Source organism: Bos javanicus, chromosome 9 (assembly GCF_032452875.1).
Source record: "Bos javanicus breed banteng chromosome 9, ARS-OSU_banteng_1.0, whole genome shotgun sequence".
NCBI lineage: Eukaryota > Metazoa > Chordata > Mammalia > Artiodactyla > Bovidae > Bos > Bos javanicus.
In genome coordinates this window covers 45,424,688-45,441,105 of record NC_083876.1, presented here as the reverse complement: position 1 = coordinate 45,441,105, position 16,418 = coordinate 45,424,688, and positions in this window count along the sequence as shown.

The following is a 16,418-nucleotide window of genomic DNA, read 5'->3' as shown; positions in this document are numbered from 1 at the left end:
CTAGAGGATGTTTTACTGGACTGAAGAGGAGAAGAATTTTTCCTCTTGTGTCAACTTGGAACAAAAAAAAAAGTGTTTCCCTACAAAAAAATTTGGTAATTCTTGAAACAAACAAACAAGAAAAAGTATCTTTGGTAAATTGTACAGTAATAAAAATTAATTAAGAATTATTTTAAGAAGTGTTGAAGCTACTGGAATCATATTTGTTTAATCTGCTACTGGGAGCTAAGTCATGAATGGCTCTTACTACTATAAAAGATACAATAAAATATGTAGCATCATTGCTGCTGAAGAGAAGAATAGAGAAATAATTTCATCCTAACCTGCTTTCCTATTTTTCCTCCTATTTTTTTATTACTGTAACTCACACATATATGATCTGAATTAGAATAAGCAGGAAAACGTCATATGAAGAAGTGTTTGTATTAGTAGCACTATTATTAATTATATTAAATATAATTAATTAAATGCTATTAATCAATATATTATTAAATATGATTAATATTTAAACATATTAAATGTTCTTATATAATTATTATTAAATATTATTAACTATTGTTTAATATTTAATTATTAAATATTAAGTAGATTGTTAAATATATTATATATTACAATATATGGTTGGTGTATATTATATTATATTAAAATATTATATATTATTATTATACTATTATTAAATAGATTATATTATTATTATATTAACCTCCAAAGCTATTTTCTTGTCCTTATGAATGTTTTGGATATAATTGAGTAGATAATAAAGGAGTCTTTAAATATTTAAAGGTATTTGAGATGTTGGTTTTCAGTACAAAAAAGTATTAATTTCAAATCTTTCTATTCCTATGTTGGTTTTCAGTACAAAAAAGTGTTAATTTCAAATCTTTCTATTCCTATTGAAGGTATAAATCTAATTGAAATGAGGGCTGGATAGGGAGACAAATACAACAATGTTGTAGAATGTAATCAAACTTAAAAACTTTTATGTGGCAAAGGGAACCATAAACAAAATGAAAAGACAACCTAATGGATTAGATAAAATATTTGCAAATGATGCCACCAATAAGGAGTTAATCTCCAAAATATACAAACAGTTTATACAACCCCTTAATACAAAACATAACTCAATCCAAAAGCGGATAGAAGACCTAGACATTTCTCCAAAGAAGGCATATAGGTGGCCAATATATACATGAAAAATGCTCAACATCACTAAATATTAGAGAAAAAATCAAAACCACAATGAGGTATCACCTCACACCAGTCAAAATGAGCATAATCAAAAGTCTACAAATAATAATGCTGTAGAGGGTATAGAGAAAAGGGAACCCCTCCCACACTGTTGGTGGGAATGTAAATTGGTATAGCAACAATGGAGAACAGAATGAAGGTTCCTTGAAAAAGCAAAAGTAGAGCTACCACTTGATCTAGCAATCCCATCCCTCGGTATGTATCTGGAGAAGACAAAACCACTAATTCAAAAAGATACATACACCTCAATGTTCACAGCAGTATTATCTATGAGAGCCAAGACATGGAAACACCCCAGGTAATCATTAACAGATGTTGGACTTAGGAAGATGTGGTATATGTATACAATGGAGTATTACTCAGCTATAAAAAAGAATGAAATATTGCTCTTTTCAGCTACACAGATGGACCTAGAAAATATCATGCTTAGCAAAATAAGTCAGACAGAGAAAGATAAATACTATATGATATCACTTATACAGGAATATCAGAGAAGGCAATGGCACCCCACTCCAGTACTCTTGCCTGGAAAATCCCATGGACGGAGGAGCCTGGTGGGCTGCAGTCCATGGGACCGCTAGGAGTCAGACACGACTGAGCGACTTCACTTTCACTTTTCACTTTCAAGCATTGGAGAAGGAAATGGCAACCCACTCCAGTATTCTTGCCTGGAGAATCCCAGGGATGGGGGAGCCTGTTGGGCTGCTGTCTATGGGGTCTCACAGAGTCGGACACGACTGAAGTGACTTAGCAGCAGCAGCAGCATACAGGAATATAAAACAATACAAATGAATCTATATACAAAACAGGCTCACAGACATAGAAAATAAACTTAGGGTTCTCTGGTGGCTCAGATGGTAAAGAATCCACCTGCAGTGCAGGAGACCTGGGTTCGATCCCTGGGTTGGGAAGATCCCCTGGAGAAGGGAACAGCTACCCACTCTAGTATTCGGACCTGGAGAATTCCGTGGACTGAATAGTCCATGGGGTTGCAAAGATTCAGACACAACTGCGTGACTTTCACTTTCACTTTTCAAAAGAGAAAAGGAGTGGGGGAAGGACAAATCAGGAGTATAAGATTAACAGATACAAACTACCGTACATAAAATAGATATGCAACAAGGATTTACTGTTTGGTACAGGGAATTATATTCACTATCTTCTAATAACCTGTAATGGAATATAATCTGTGAAAATAAATGAATCACAAAATATGATAAATGAATCACAAAATATTATAAATCAACTATACTTCAATTTAAAAGAACAATAAGAGAGAGACCACATCTCTCTAAAAGAAGTTTAGCTGCTATTTGTCATTGTTGTTGTAGAATTAGAAGCAAGTTTGACCAGAGACTCCAGAAAAGGCATGCAGATGAGAAAGAAGGAAAGCTGTGATGATGATGAAGAAAAAGCACTTTGGAGTCAGAGGATTCTGCTTCCCACCAGACATGTGATTGTGGAAAATCTGTTTCAGCTTTCTGTAACTCCATTTTCTGATCTGTAGCATAGGGATTAAAATGTAGGGAGTAAATCATACGATGAGCACAGATGCCATGACTACACTGCCTAGTTTATAGTATGAACTCAGCCAATGTCAATTTTCTTCCATTTTGCCCCTCTTATCAAAGAAGAGAAAAGCTTTCTCATCTACAAAGAAGTAAAACAAGGGTCAGCATATATAATTAGAAGTCTAAAGGATCCCACCACCAGTTTTTATAAATAAATTTTGTTGGAACACAAATATGTATAAATATTTATGTTTGTGTATATATATATATATATATACACACACACACACACACACACACATACACACACACACACATACACACACACATATATCTTGTTGTTGTTCAGTCACTAAGTCACGTCTGACTCTTTGTGACCCCATAGACTGCAGCACACCAGGCTCCTCTTTCCTCCACTATGTCCTGGACTTTGCTCAAATTCGTGTCCACTGTATCAGTGATGCTATCTAACCATCTCATCCTCTGTCATATCTTTTTCCTTTTGCCCTCAACCATTCCCAGCATCAGGGTCTTTTCCTATGCTGCTAAGTCACTTCAGTCGTGTCCCACCAGGCTCCCCCATCCCTGGGATTCTCCAGGCAAGAACACTGGAGCAGGTTGCCATTTCCTTCTCCAATGCATGAAAGTGAAAAGTGAAAGTGAAGTCGCTCAGTCGTGCCCTACTCTTAGCGACCCCATGGACTGCAGCCTACCAGGCTCCTCCATCCATGGGATTTTCCAGGCAAGAGTACTGGAGTGGGGTGCCATTGCCTTCTCCAATACACACAAATATATATATATATATATAAAACACTGTTAATAATAAAAGTGCTTTCATGTTATAATTACTTGTAGTCACTTTAAGTCAGATCAGATCAGATCAGTCGCTCAGTCGAGTCCGACTCTTTGCAACTCCATGAATCGCAGCACGCCAGGCCTCCCTGTCCATCACCAACTCCCAGAGTTCACTGAGACTCACGTCCATCGAGTCAGTGATGCCATCCAGCCATCCCATCCTCTGTCAGATGAGAGTAAATCAACAATGTTCTGATACCAACAACAGCTATAGTCAAAGGTGGAAGTCATAGTTAACTTGATCATCTAACAGTCTGTGTCAGATAGCCACTGACTGAGTCAGGGACACAACAGGAAATGGAATGTTGGGGAAAAAAATCAGGAAGATTATTTATTAAAATATTAACATTAAAATTTGTAAGTGGGTAGGAAATGAGAGAACCACCAGAGATAACACAGAAACCCAGAACAGCAGAAGAGTTGTCACTACACCTGGGCCTGAAGAGATTAGGGAAAATGAAATTGCAAGCACCCAGGAAGAGGAAGAATTGCCCAGGACAGTGCTGTTAACAGAAAGAGAATTAGTTGTTGTTGTTGTTTTTATTGGAGTATAGTTGCATTACAATGTTGTGTTCATTTCTGCTGTACAGCAAAGTGAATCAGTCCATTTCAGTTCAGTCACTCAGTCATGTCCAACTCTCTGCTACCCCATGAACTGCAGCACGCCAGGCCTCCCTGTCCATCACCAACTCCAGGACATTGCCCAAATTCATGTCCATCAAGTCGGTGATGCCATCCAACCATCTCATCCACTTTCATCCCCCTCTCCTCCTGCCTTCAATCTTTTCCAGCATCAGGGTCTTTTCCAATAAGTCAGTTCTTCGAATCAGTTGGCCAAAGGATTGGAGTTTCAGCTTCAGCATCAGTCCTTCCAACCAGCATCAGTCCTTCCAATGAACATCCAGGACTGATCTCCTTTAGGATGGACTGGTTGGATCTCCTTGCAGTCCAAGGGACTCTCAAGAGTCTTCTCCAACACCACAGTTCAAAAGCATCAATTCTTTGGTGCTCAGCTTTCTTTATGGTCCAAATCTCACGTCCATACATGACTACTGGAAAAACCATAGCTTTGTCTAGACAGACGTTTGTCAGCAAAATAATATCTCTGCTTTTTAATATGCTGTCTAGGTTGGTCATAGCTTTTCTTCCAAGTAGCAAGCGTCTTTTAATTTCATGGCTGTAGTCACCATCTGCAGTGATTTTGGAGCCCAAGAAAATAAAGTCTGTCACTGTTTCCATTGTTTCCCCATCTATTTGCCATGAACTGATTGAACTGGATGCCAAGATTTTTGTTTTTCAAATGTTAAGTTTTAAGCCAGCTTTTTCACTTTCCTCTTTCACTTTCATCAAGAGGTTCTTCAGTTTCTCTTTGCTTTCTACCGTAAAAGTGGTGTCATCTACATATCTGAGGTTATTGATATTTCTCCCAGAAATCTTGATTCTAGCTTGTGCTTCATCCAGCCCGGCATTTCTTAGGATGTACTCTGCATAGAAGGTAAATAAGCAGGGTGATAAGTTGCAGCCTTAACGTACTCCTTTCCCAATTTGGAACCAGTCTGTTGTTTCAAGTCCAGTTCTAACTGTTGCTTCTTGACCTGCATACAGATGTCTCAGGAAGCAGGTCAGGTGGTCTGGTATTCCCATCACTTTAAAAATTTTCCACAGTTTCTTCTGGTCCATACAGTCAAAGGCTTTGGCATAGTCAATGGAGCAGAAGTAATGTTTTTCTGGAACTCTCTTGCTTTTTCTATGATCCAACGGACGTTGGTAATTTGATCTCTGGTTCCTCTGCCTTTTCTAAATACAGCCTGAACATCTAGAAGTTCTTGGTTCACAAACTGTTGAAGCCTGGCTTGGAGAATTTTGAGCATTACTTTGCTAGCATGTGCTGCTGCTGCTGCTAAGTCGCTTCAGTCATGTCCAACTCTGTGCGAACCCATAGACAGCAGCCCACCAGGCTACACTGTCCCTGGGATTCTCTAGGCAAGAACACTGGAGTGGGTTGCCATTTCCTTCTCCAATGCATGAAAGTGAAAAGTGAAAGTAAAGTCGCTCAGTTGTATCCGACTCTTCATGACTCCATGGACAGCAGCCTACCAGGCTCCTCTGTCCATGGTATTCTTCAGGCAAGAGTACTGGAGTGGGTTGCCATTGCCTTCTCCATTGCTAGCATGCGAGATGAGTGCCAATTGTGCAGTAATTTGAACATTTTTGACATTGCCTTTCTTTGGGATTGGAATGAAAACTGACCTTTTCCTGTCCTGTGGCTGAGTTTTCCAAATTTGCTGGCATACAGAGTGCAGCACTTTCACAGCATCATCATCTTTTAGGACTTGAAATAGCTCAACTGGAATTCCATCACATCCACTAGCTTAGTTCATAGTGATGCTTCCTAAGGCCCACCTGACTTCAGACTCCAGGATGTCTGGCTCTAGGTGAATGATCACACTCTCGTGGTTATCTGGGTCATTGAGATCTTTTTTGCATAGTTTTTCTTTGTATTCTTACCACCTTTTCTTAATATCTTCTGCTTCTCTTAGGTCTATACCTTTTCTGTCCTTTTTGTGCCCATCTTTGCATGAAATGTTCCCTTGCTATCTCTAATTTTCTTGAGGATCTCTAGTCTTTCCCATTCTATTGTTTTCCTCTATTTCTTTGCATTGATCACTGAGGAAGGCTTTCTTATCTCTCTTTACTATTCTTTGGAACCCTGCATTCAGATGGACATATCTGTCCTTTCCTCCTTTGCCTTTAGCGTCTCAGCTATTTGTAAGGCCTCCTCAGACAACCACTTTGTCTTTTTGCATTTCTTTTTCTTGGGGATGGTTTTGATCACACCCTCCTGTACAATGTCACGAACCTCTATCCATAGTTCTTCAGGCACTCTTTCTATCAGCTCTAATCCCTTGAATCTATTTGTTACTTCCACTGTATAATCATAAGGGATTTGATTTAGGTCATATCTGAATGGTCTAGTGGTTTTCCCTACTTTGTTCAATTTAAGTCTGAATTTTGCAGTTAAAGAGTTCATGATCTGAGCTACAGTCAGCTCCCGGTCTTGCTTTTGTTGACTGTATAGAGCTTCTACATCTTCAACTGCAAAGAATATAATCAATCTGATTTCAGTATTGACCATCTGGTAATGTCCAAGTGTAGAGTTATTTCTTGTGTTGAATCAACTATCAGTTCAGTTCAGTTCAGTCACTCAGTCGTGTCTGACTCTTTGTGACCCCATGAATTGCAGCATGCCAGGCCTCCCTGTCCATCACGAATTCCTGGAGTTCACTCAAACTCACGTCCATCGAGTCAGTGATGCCATCCAGCCATCTCATCCTCTGTCATCCCCTTCTCCTCCTGCCCCCAATCCCCCCAGCATCAGAGTCTTTTCCAATGAGTCAACTCTTTGCATGAGGTGGCCTAAGTACTGGAGTTTCAGCTTTAGCATCAGTCCTTCCAAAGTACACCCAGGACTGATCTCCTTTAGAATGGACTGGTTGGATCTCCTTGCAGTCCATGGGACTCTCAAGAATCTTCTCCAACACCACAGTTCAAAAGCATCCATTCTTTGGTGCTCAGCTTTCTTCACAGTCCAACTCTCACATCCATACATGACTACTGGAAAAACCATAGCCTTGACTAGACGGACCTTTGTTGCCAAAGTAATGTCTCTGCTTTTGAATATGCTGTCTAGGTTGGTCATAACTTTCCTTCCAAGGAGTAAGCGTCTTTTAATTTCATGGCTGCAGTCACCATCTGCAGTGGTTTTGGAGCCCAGAAAAATGAAGTCTGACACTGTTTCCACTGTTTCCCCATGTATTTCCCATGAAGTGATGGGACCAGATGCCATGATCTTCGTTTTTTGAATGCTGAGCTTTAAGCCAACTTTTTCACTCTCCTCTTTCACTTTCATCAAGAGGCTTTTTAGTTCCTCTTCACTTTCTGCCATAAGGGTGGTATCATCTGCATATATGAGGTTACTGATATTTCTCTCGGCAATCTTGATTCCAGCTTGTGCTTCTTCTAGCCCAGCGTTTTTCATGATGTACTCTGCATATAAGTTAAATTAGCAGGGTGACAATATACAGCCTTGATGTACTCCTTTTCCTATTTGGAACCAGTCTGTTGTTCCATGTCCAGTTCTAACTGTTGCTTCCTGACCTGCATATGGGTTTCTCAAGAGGCAGGTCAGGTGGTCTGGTATTCCCATCTCTTTCAGAATATTCCACAGTTTATTGTGATCCACACACTCAAAGGCTTTGGCATAATCAATAAAGCAGAAATAGATGCTTTTCTGGAACTCTCTTGCTTTTTCAGTGATCCAGCGGATGTTGACAATTTGATCTCTGGTTCCTCTGTCTTTTCTAAAACCAGCTTGAACATCAGGAAGTTCACTGTTCACATATTGCTGAAGCCTGGCTTGGAGAATTTTGAGCATTACTTTACTAGCATGTGAGATGAGTGCAATTGTGCGGTAGTTTGAGCATTCTTTGGCATTGCCTTTCTTTGGGATTGGAATGAAAACTGATCTTTTCCAGTCCTGTGGCCACTGCTGAGTTTTCCAAATTTGCTGGCATATTGAGTGCAGCACTTTCACAGCATCATCTTTCAGGATTTGAAATAGCTCAACTGGAATTCCATCACCTCCACTAGCAGATATACATATATCTCCTCTGTTGTGGACATTTTTCCCATTTAGGTTACCACAGAGCATTGAGTAGTTTCCTGTGCTATATAGTCCATTCTCATTAGTTAGCTATTTTATACATGAAAAGAAAAAAGCAAAAGTGAAAACGGGCTTCCCTGGTGACTCAGACAGTAAATAATCTGCCTGCAATGTGGGAGACCTTGGTTTGACCCCTGCGTCAGGAAGATCCCCTGGAGAAAGAAATCCTAACCCACTTCAGTATTCTTGCCTGGAGAATTCCATGGAGAGAAGAGCTTGGCGGGCTACGGTCCATGGGGTCGCAAAGAGTAGGACATGACTGAGCAAGTAATACTTTCTTTTCTTCCATAGTTATGTATATAGGTGCATAGTCAGTCACTCAGTCACGTCCAGCTCCTTGCAACTCTTTGTGGACTGTAGCCTGCCAGGCTCTTCTGTCCATAGGATTTCCCAGGCAAGAATACTGGAGTGGTTTCTTTCTCCAAGGGATCTTCCTGACCCAGGGATTGAAACCACATCTTCTGTGTCTCCTGCAATGAAGGCTAATTCTTCATCCATCAGGGATTCTGTAGTGTATATATGTCAAATCCAATCTCTCAATCAATTCCACCCCTCTGCTTCCCCCTTGGTATCTGAATATTTGTTCTGTAAGTCTGTGCCTCTACATGAAGAGGCAAAGAAATGTATTTGAAAATCAGACAATGTATGGCAATACCACTACAATATTGTAAAATAATTAGCCTCCAATTAAAATAAATAACTTTATATTAAAAAAAGAAAATCAAGACAAAAAATAGACAATGGAAGCAAATTTGCAGATAATCTAACTATTGGCTTCAGCAGACAAGGATGTGGAAATGACTAAACAGGTTAATCTTTTTAGGGTTTGTCGAGCCTTTTTGCATCTCTTAATCTTTCTGGAATTTTTTTCAGCCATCATCATTTTGAATAGTACCTCTGCTCCATTGTTGCCTCTGGATCTCTGTTAAGATAATAGATCATAATACTATTGTTCTACCCAATCTATCTAGCATAATCTGAATTTGATTTTTTAATTTTGTTTGTATTTATTTCTATTCCATTAGAATGCATACTTCTTTTGAGAGGGTAACAGGCAGGAAGGCCAGGGGTCTCCAAATAGAGGAAATAGCCTGCAAGTGTCAGACATTTTTATCTTTCTTAAGCGGCAGGAGGAAACAAACTAGCAATATTTTTTCCTTCTCTATACAAATTTAAAGGGAGGTTTCTCTTAAAATACTGTGTTGCCATAATGACACCCGGTTTCGCCTGAAGTTAGCTATTCTCGAGTCTAGAGATAACCAATGCCTTTTTCTTATGGAAATGTTTGTCTTAAGCTATGCTAATGTACTATGCCTTTACCCCAAACTCTGTCTCCAAGTCGGTTCCACCTCTTGGCCCAGAACCTACTTGACAAACCAGTATGGATATTGTTCCCCTAATCTATGTAAATGAAACTATTTGTATGGTGGTCTGCCCTTCTTCAAGATTCAAGTTAATCATTTTATGGCCCAAGATAAACCATTTGGTGCCGAGATTATCCCAAAATGCATCTTATGGGTGAGGGGCCTGGTGCCATTCTGCATTTTAAGACATTCCTTTCTTTCATTAACAGACTGCTAGTGACTATATAACATCCAGCTAAAGACTAGCAGGGGGGTACTCTTTCTGCCCCCTTCTGATGCCTATGTCAGAAGCTTTCTCTATCTCCTTTATACTTTAATAAAACTTTATTACACAAAAGCTCTGAGTGATCAAGCCTCGTCTCTGGCCCCGGATTGAATTCTTCTCCTCCGGGGGCCAAGAATCCTGGTGTATTCGCGTGATTCAACAACAACCTTTCACTTTTAAGACACGGAAAAAAAGAAAGAGAAAAGACACACAAATATAATTAATTTTTTTTCTAATAGCCACATTCTTAAAAATTAGACAAGTGAAATAAATTTCAATAATATTAATAATATTTTATTTAATCCAATATGTCATTTCAACATTAATCAATAAAGATATTATTAATGTGGTATTTTACATTCTTATATTCAGAAGTCTTCAAAGTCTTCAAAGAATATGTATTTTACATCCACCACATTTGGACTTCCACATTTCAAGTTCTTAATAACCATAGGAGGTTAGTGACTTTTGTACTGAACAGCACAGGGCTGGAGCATAAACTGCCTTGACTGCTTGGGGAAGGGTGGAAGTAACGGGGACATTGGCCAAACCTAACCAGAAGCAGGCAAGCACAAGTCCATGCAGCTCAGGAAGTCTGAATGGAATCACTTTTATTATCTTTAGCCATCATGTTGACTGACAGATATTCCCAAGATCAGAAATGCAGAGGCATGGATGTAGCAAAGTTTGTTAATTGAATATATCAACTATTAATGTTATCTTATCCTAACTGTACCTATCTGTGTGACAAGCTTTCCTGGAAGTGCCAGGAATGAGGAGATAGGGGTAAGAATATGCCAAGGAGGCAATATTCCATGAAACCAATTACTTGGGATGATCTGGGCAAGAATATGTTGATACCGGTATTCACTCAACATATTAAGTATCCTCCATGGATACACCAGGCAACATACCTAGTTAGTGACACTCATCAACATTAAATGAAAAGGAAAATACTTTAGCCTACTAAAATATGTTGTCAAAAGAGGATGTAAAAGAAAAGGAGAAAGCCCACGAAGGTTGTTCCCTAAGCAAATTTCTTATTTTGTTTTAAGTCAGATCAGTGCTGTGATTATACGAAATATTTATTAACCTCTGTAATTTACAAGTAAGCTATCATGTTAGCATCAAAGGTAGTACATAGATATATGGAAAGGATGGACTTGGATTCAAAATATCTGAATCTCCTCTAATAATAACAGACTATGTAAAGTTGAACATAGTCTATCAAAGTCTCAGTCACCTCATCTATAAATTGAAAATATCAGAATATATAGCTTCATATATAGTATGTATCCAATAATTTAATGTATTTAACAATTTAATAAGTATCTATTATATACAAGATACTGTACTAGGTGCTATGTGTACTCAAATGAGCAAGATCTGATTCTTTTCCTGAGTTTAGCAGGATATACAGACATATTAACCTAAGTCTGCTCAAATGGGTCACTTGCTAAACATTCTTATTAATTTCATTTGTCTATAGAGTACATTAAATTTCTTCCCTTTAATCTATTTTTCTTTTTAATCTTTATACCTCTGACTGTTTTATTTTGTCTTACTTCATTGTCTAAGATCTCCAGTATAAGCTAAATAGAAGTAAAAATAGTAATTTCTTTGTCTTGATCTCAACCTAAACAGAACTCATTCTAAAATCTCACCATTAAGTAAACATACTGTAGGTATTTGATATATAAGCTTTAGCAGGTTAAGGTAGTTCCTTCTGATTCTTAGTTAGTCAAAAATTTTTTCCATAGATGAATTTTAAATTTTGCCAACTGCTATTTCTGCAGCTATTGTCAAGAACTGTAAAGAGTGTGAGATTTCACTTTCTTGTGTTCTGTCGCTCAGTCATTTCCAACTCTTTGCGACTCTATGGACTGTAGCCTACCAGGCTCCTCTGTCCATGGAATTTTCTAGGCAAGAATACAGGATCAGGTTGCCATTTCCTTCTATAGGGGATTCTTCCCAACCCAGGGATTAAACCCACGTCTCTTGCATCTCTTGGATTGGCAGGAGGATTCTTTATCATTGTGCCACCTGAGAGCCTTAGTTGTAGATCAACAAGTTAGCCTGCCACAATTTCACAGATGCTGGCAGAAGACATGAGACTCAGGTCAGGGTCAAAAGACCGTTTTACCCATGGCACAGCAGCAGCATGAATATCAGCATATTTGTGTCAGGTTCTCTTGGCTCCAGACCTCCAGATCTGTTGTTGGGAAAACCACAAATGGGTCCAATTAGATACCTGTACAGGTAGTAGGTTGCATTCCAAGGAAGGAACCCTGAGCTCAGGGAACCCAAATCTGAAGAGGCTTTCTCTCTGCTCTGAAGGGAGACATTATTGCCATCATACTGGAAAATAAGTATGCCTGCTTTTTGCTCCAGAAAGAAACATTGTCTCTATTCTCCAAGATTGTTCACTTTACAAACATGTTTAAAAGCCCCAAACAAAAGTCAGTCATTGTCTGTTTGCAAGATGCACAGAAACAGGAGGATTGTGTTCTAGCAATTTTTAAAATATGGTGCATAATTATATCAATTCATATTTTAGAGTTGAAAAACCTCACCTTCCTTGGATAAATCCTACTTTATCATGGTACAATTATTATACACTTCTGGATTAGTGATTTTTTTTAATTTTGTGTGTGTGTTTCATCTATGATTAAAAAACAATTGTATCTATAATTTATATTTCTTTTATTGTCTTTGTTCAGTTTTGGCTTCAAAGATATGTTGTTGTTGTTTAGTCACTAAGTCATGTCTGACTCTTTTGCGATTCCATGGACTTCAGCCTGACAGGCTCTTTTGTCCATGGAATTTCTCAGGCAAGAATATTAGAGTGGGCTGCCATTTCCTTCTCCAGAGTATTTTCCCAACCCAGGGATCCAATCTCGTCTTTTGTGTTGGCAGGTGGATTCTTTACCACTGGGCCACCAGGGAGCTCCATCAAAGACATACTAGTCTTATAAAAATGAGTTAGGTGCTTCCCCCAGAGCAAATGATTACAGAGACAGGGAAAGCGTGAGAGCAATTGAGACAGAAGTTTGGTATCTAATAACCTAATCTCAGAAGTGACCAATCATCACTTTAACAATATCCAGTTGGTTAGAGATCAATTCTGACACAATGTGTGGGGGGAATTGGAAAAAAAAAAAAAAAGAGTTAGGTAAATTTTTCTCTTCCTATAGTCACTGAATAAGTATATACAAAAAAGTTTCCATTACTTGAAGATTAGAATTAAAATTAGCTCAGAAAACCATCTGGACTTCCTGTCTTCAGGGGAAAAGAAATTGGATTATTAATTACACTACTTTGGTAGTTATCCATTTAATTCTCCTTACGTTGATTTTGGCAATTTTCTTCTCAAAAATGAACTATTTCCTTTAATTTTTCAAACATATATGCATAAAGCCATTCATAGTATTCATTTATGATTTTTAAATCCATACTATTTGTGCATATATAGTCTCTTTACTATATCCATATATCATCTATTGATATATGTTTCTTCTATATTCTATCTAAAAAAATCCCAAATATTTCTTTGCTTCTTTTTTCTTTATTATTGATCAGTCTTTCTAGGAGTTTGTTATAGAATTATTTCAAATTACTAGTTTTGAATTATGTCAATCTTCTCTGTGTTTGGAGTTTTTTTACTTCACTTATTTTTCTCTCAATCTTTATTATTTCTTTAAATAGTTTTTATGTTCATTTATTGTATTTTTATTTTTCTAATTTCTGGGATGGAACATGAATCATACATTTTCAGAATTTCTTCTTTTTAATAAATTTATCTGTAAAGACTGCTTTTTAGCTGCATCCCACACATTTTTATATATCACAGTTTTATTCTTATGCAACTTTCATATTATTTTCTTCTTTTTTACCCTAAAGTTATTTAAGTTCATTACTGGAAATGATGGATATATAGATACATAGAGGTATATACAATACATATACAGAGTTAGAGATATATATAATGAGATTATTAATTTTACTTTTCATTGCTTCCATAACCTTACTTGTTTTTATATTTTTATATTCTTGTTCTATCAGCTTCACTATGATTGAGGATTTATTGGTTATTTCCTTTAGTTCTTGCTTTATAATTTGAGAGTGCTTTCTCATATACAAACATATACATTGATTTTTGTAATGGTAAATTATTTCTTTTTAAGATTATTTGATAGTATTTCTCTTTACATATATACATATATATTTTTTTCTTACTTTAAACTGTACCTCATTTGAGGACCTCAGCTTATTTTAATTTATATTTGCACATTAGATCTTTTTGACATCCCTGCAATTTCACCCTTTCAGTTTTATTTTGCTTTTGCTATTTCTCTTGCAGGGTAAAGCTGATTGCATTTCATAACCAACCTGATAATCCAACTTCTAAACAGATGAGTTTAATCAATGAACATGTTTTGTGATTATGGCATTACTGGTGTATTGGATTTACTTCCATGATCTGATTTTCTTTTCTTTTTTATTTTCTTTTCATTGTATTGTTTCATGGTCGTTTCTTCACTGACTTGCTTCCTGTTAAATTTTTATACCTGTGTTTTTTCCTTCTGTTCAGTTAAAAGCTGTAGATTGCATTGCTATTATTTTGGTGATTCACTTTAGAATATTGAGATTCAAACAACTAAAAATTTTCTAACAAGATCTTGAATTATGTAGCATTTCTATCCAACTCATAATTAAAACAATGAGTACAGCACCCTAGGAACACTTGAACAGCTCCACATCTTATTATTTTTATATAGAGCTTCACTTTTATCTTTTTTAAGCAAAGGCAGAATTTTTTGTAATTAATAATTAATTAAATTTGCTGACATTTTTCATTAATTTCAATGTTCATTCTCATTTTCCATGCTCCACATCTTTTCTCCATGTTCATTTTTTCTTGCCAAAGAAAACATTCAGTGGATGTGAATAAGAAATTCTCTTACTTTCTGTGTCTCAAATGCTCTTTATTTTCCATCACTTCTGCATGATTTTTGTGTATACAATCCTAAATTTACTTAGATTTCTCTGCATTTTAAAGGCAAAATCCATTCTCTCTGGCATAAATTGTTGCAAAGCAAAATGTTGCTGTCTGTCATTGTTGTTAATCTGAAGTTAATTTATTTGCCCTAATAACTTTAAGGATTTTCCTTTATTCTTAATGACTTAGTTCCATTATATGTCTAAAAGTGAATTTATCTTGATTCACACATTTTATACTTGGAGTGTGTGAGTGATAATCTTACATTCTAGAAATTTTATTAACAATTATCTTTCACATATTTATTCTTCAATATTTCCTTCATTCTCTCTTTTTTTTTCTTGTAACTCAGATAAATATTAGAGCTTCTCAATTAATCATTCACATTTCTTAACTGCTCTTCCATATTTGTTCTGTGTACTGAATGATGGATCAGCACTGCAGTTCTACCTTTAAATTTATTATTCTGTCTTTGTGTCCCTTCTAGAGTCTGTCCAATATATTGCATTTTTATTTCATGAACTCATGAACTTCCAAATGTTCAAGCTGTATTTAGAAAAGGCAGAGGAACCAGAGATCAAATTGCCAACATCTGCTGGATCATTGAAAAAGCAAGAGAGTTCCAGAAAAACATCTATTTCTGCTTTATTGACTATGTCAAAGCCTTTGACTGTGTGGATCACAATAAACTGTGGAATATTCTGAAAGAGATGGGAATACCAGACCACCTGACCTGCCTCTTGAGAAACCCATATGCAGGTCAGGAAGCAACAGTTAGAACTGGACATGGAACAACAGACTGGTTCCAAATAGGAAAAGGAGTACATCAAGGCTGTATATTGTCACCCTGCTAATTTAACTTATATGCAGAGTACATCATGAAAAACGCTGGGCTAGAAGAAGCACAAGCTGGAATCAAGATTGCCGAGAGAAATATCAGTAACCTCATATATGCAGATGATACCACCCTTATGGCAGAAAGTGAAGAGGAACTAAAAAGCCTCTTGATGAAAGTGAAAGAGGAGAGTGAAAAAGTTGGCTTAAAGCTCAGCATTCAAAAAACGAAGATCATGGCATCTGGTCCCATCACTTCATGGGAAATACATGGGGAAACAGTGGAAACAGTGTCAGACTTCATTTTTCTGGGCTCCAAAATCACTGCAGATGGTGACTGCAGCCATGAAATTAAAAGACACTTACTCCTTGGAAGGAAAGTTATGACCAACCTAGATAGCATATTCAAAAGCAAAGACATTACTTTGCCAACAAAGGTCCATCTAGTCAAGGCTATGGTTTTTCCTGTGGTCATGTATGGATGTGAGAGTTGGACTGTGAAGAAAGCTGAGCGCCAAAGAATTGATGCTTTTGAACTGTGGTGTTGGAGAAGATTCTTGAGAGTCCCATGGACTGCAAGGAGATCCAACCAGTCCATTCTAAAGGAGATCAGTCCTGG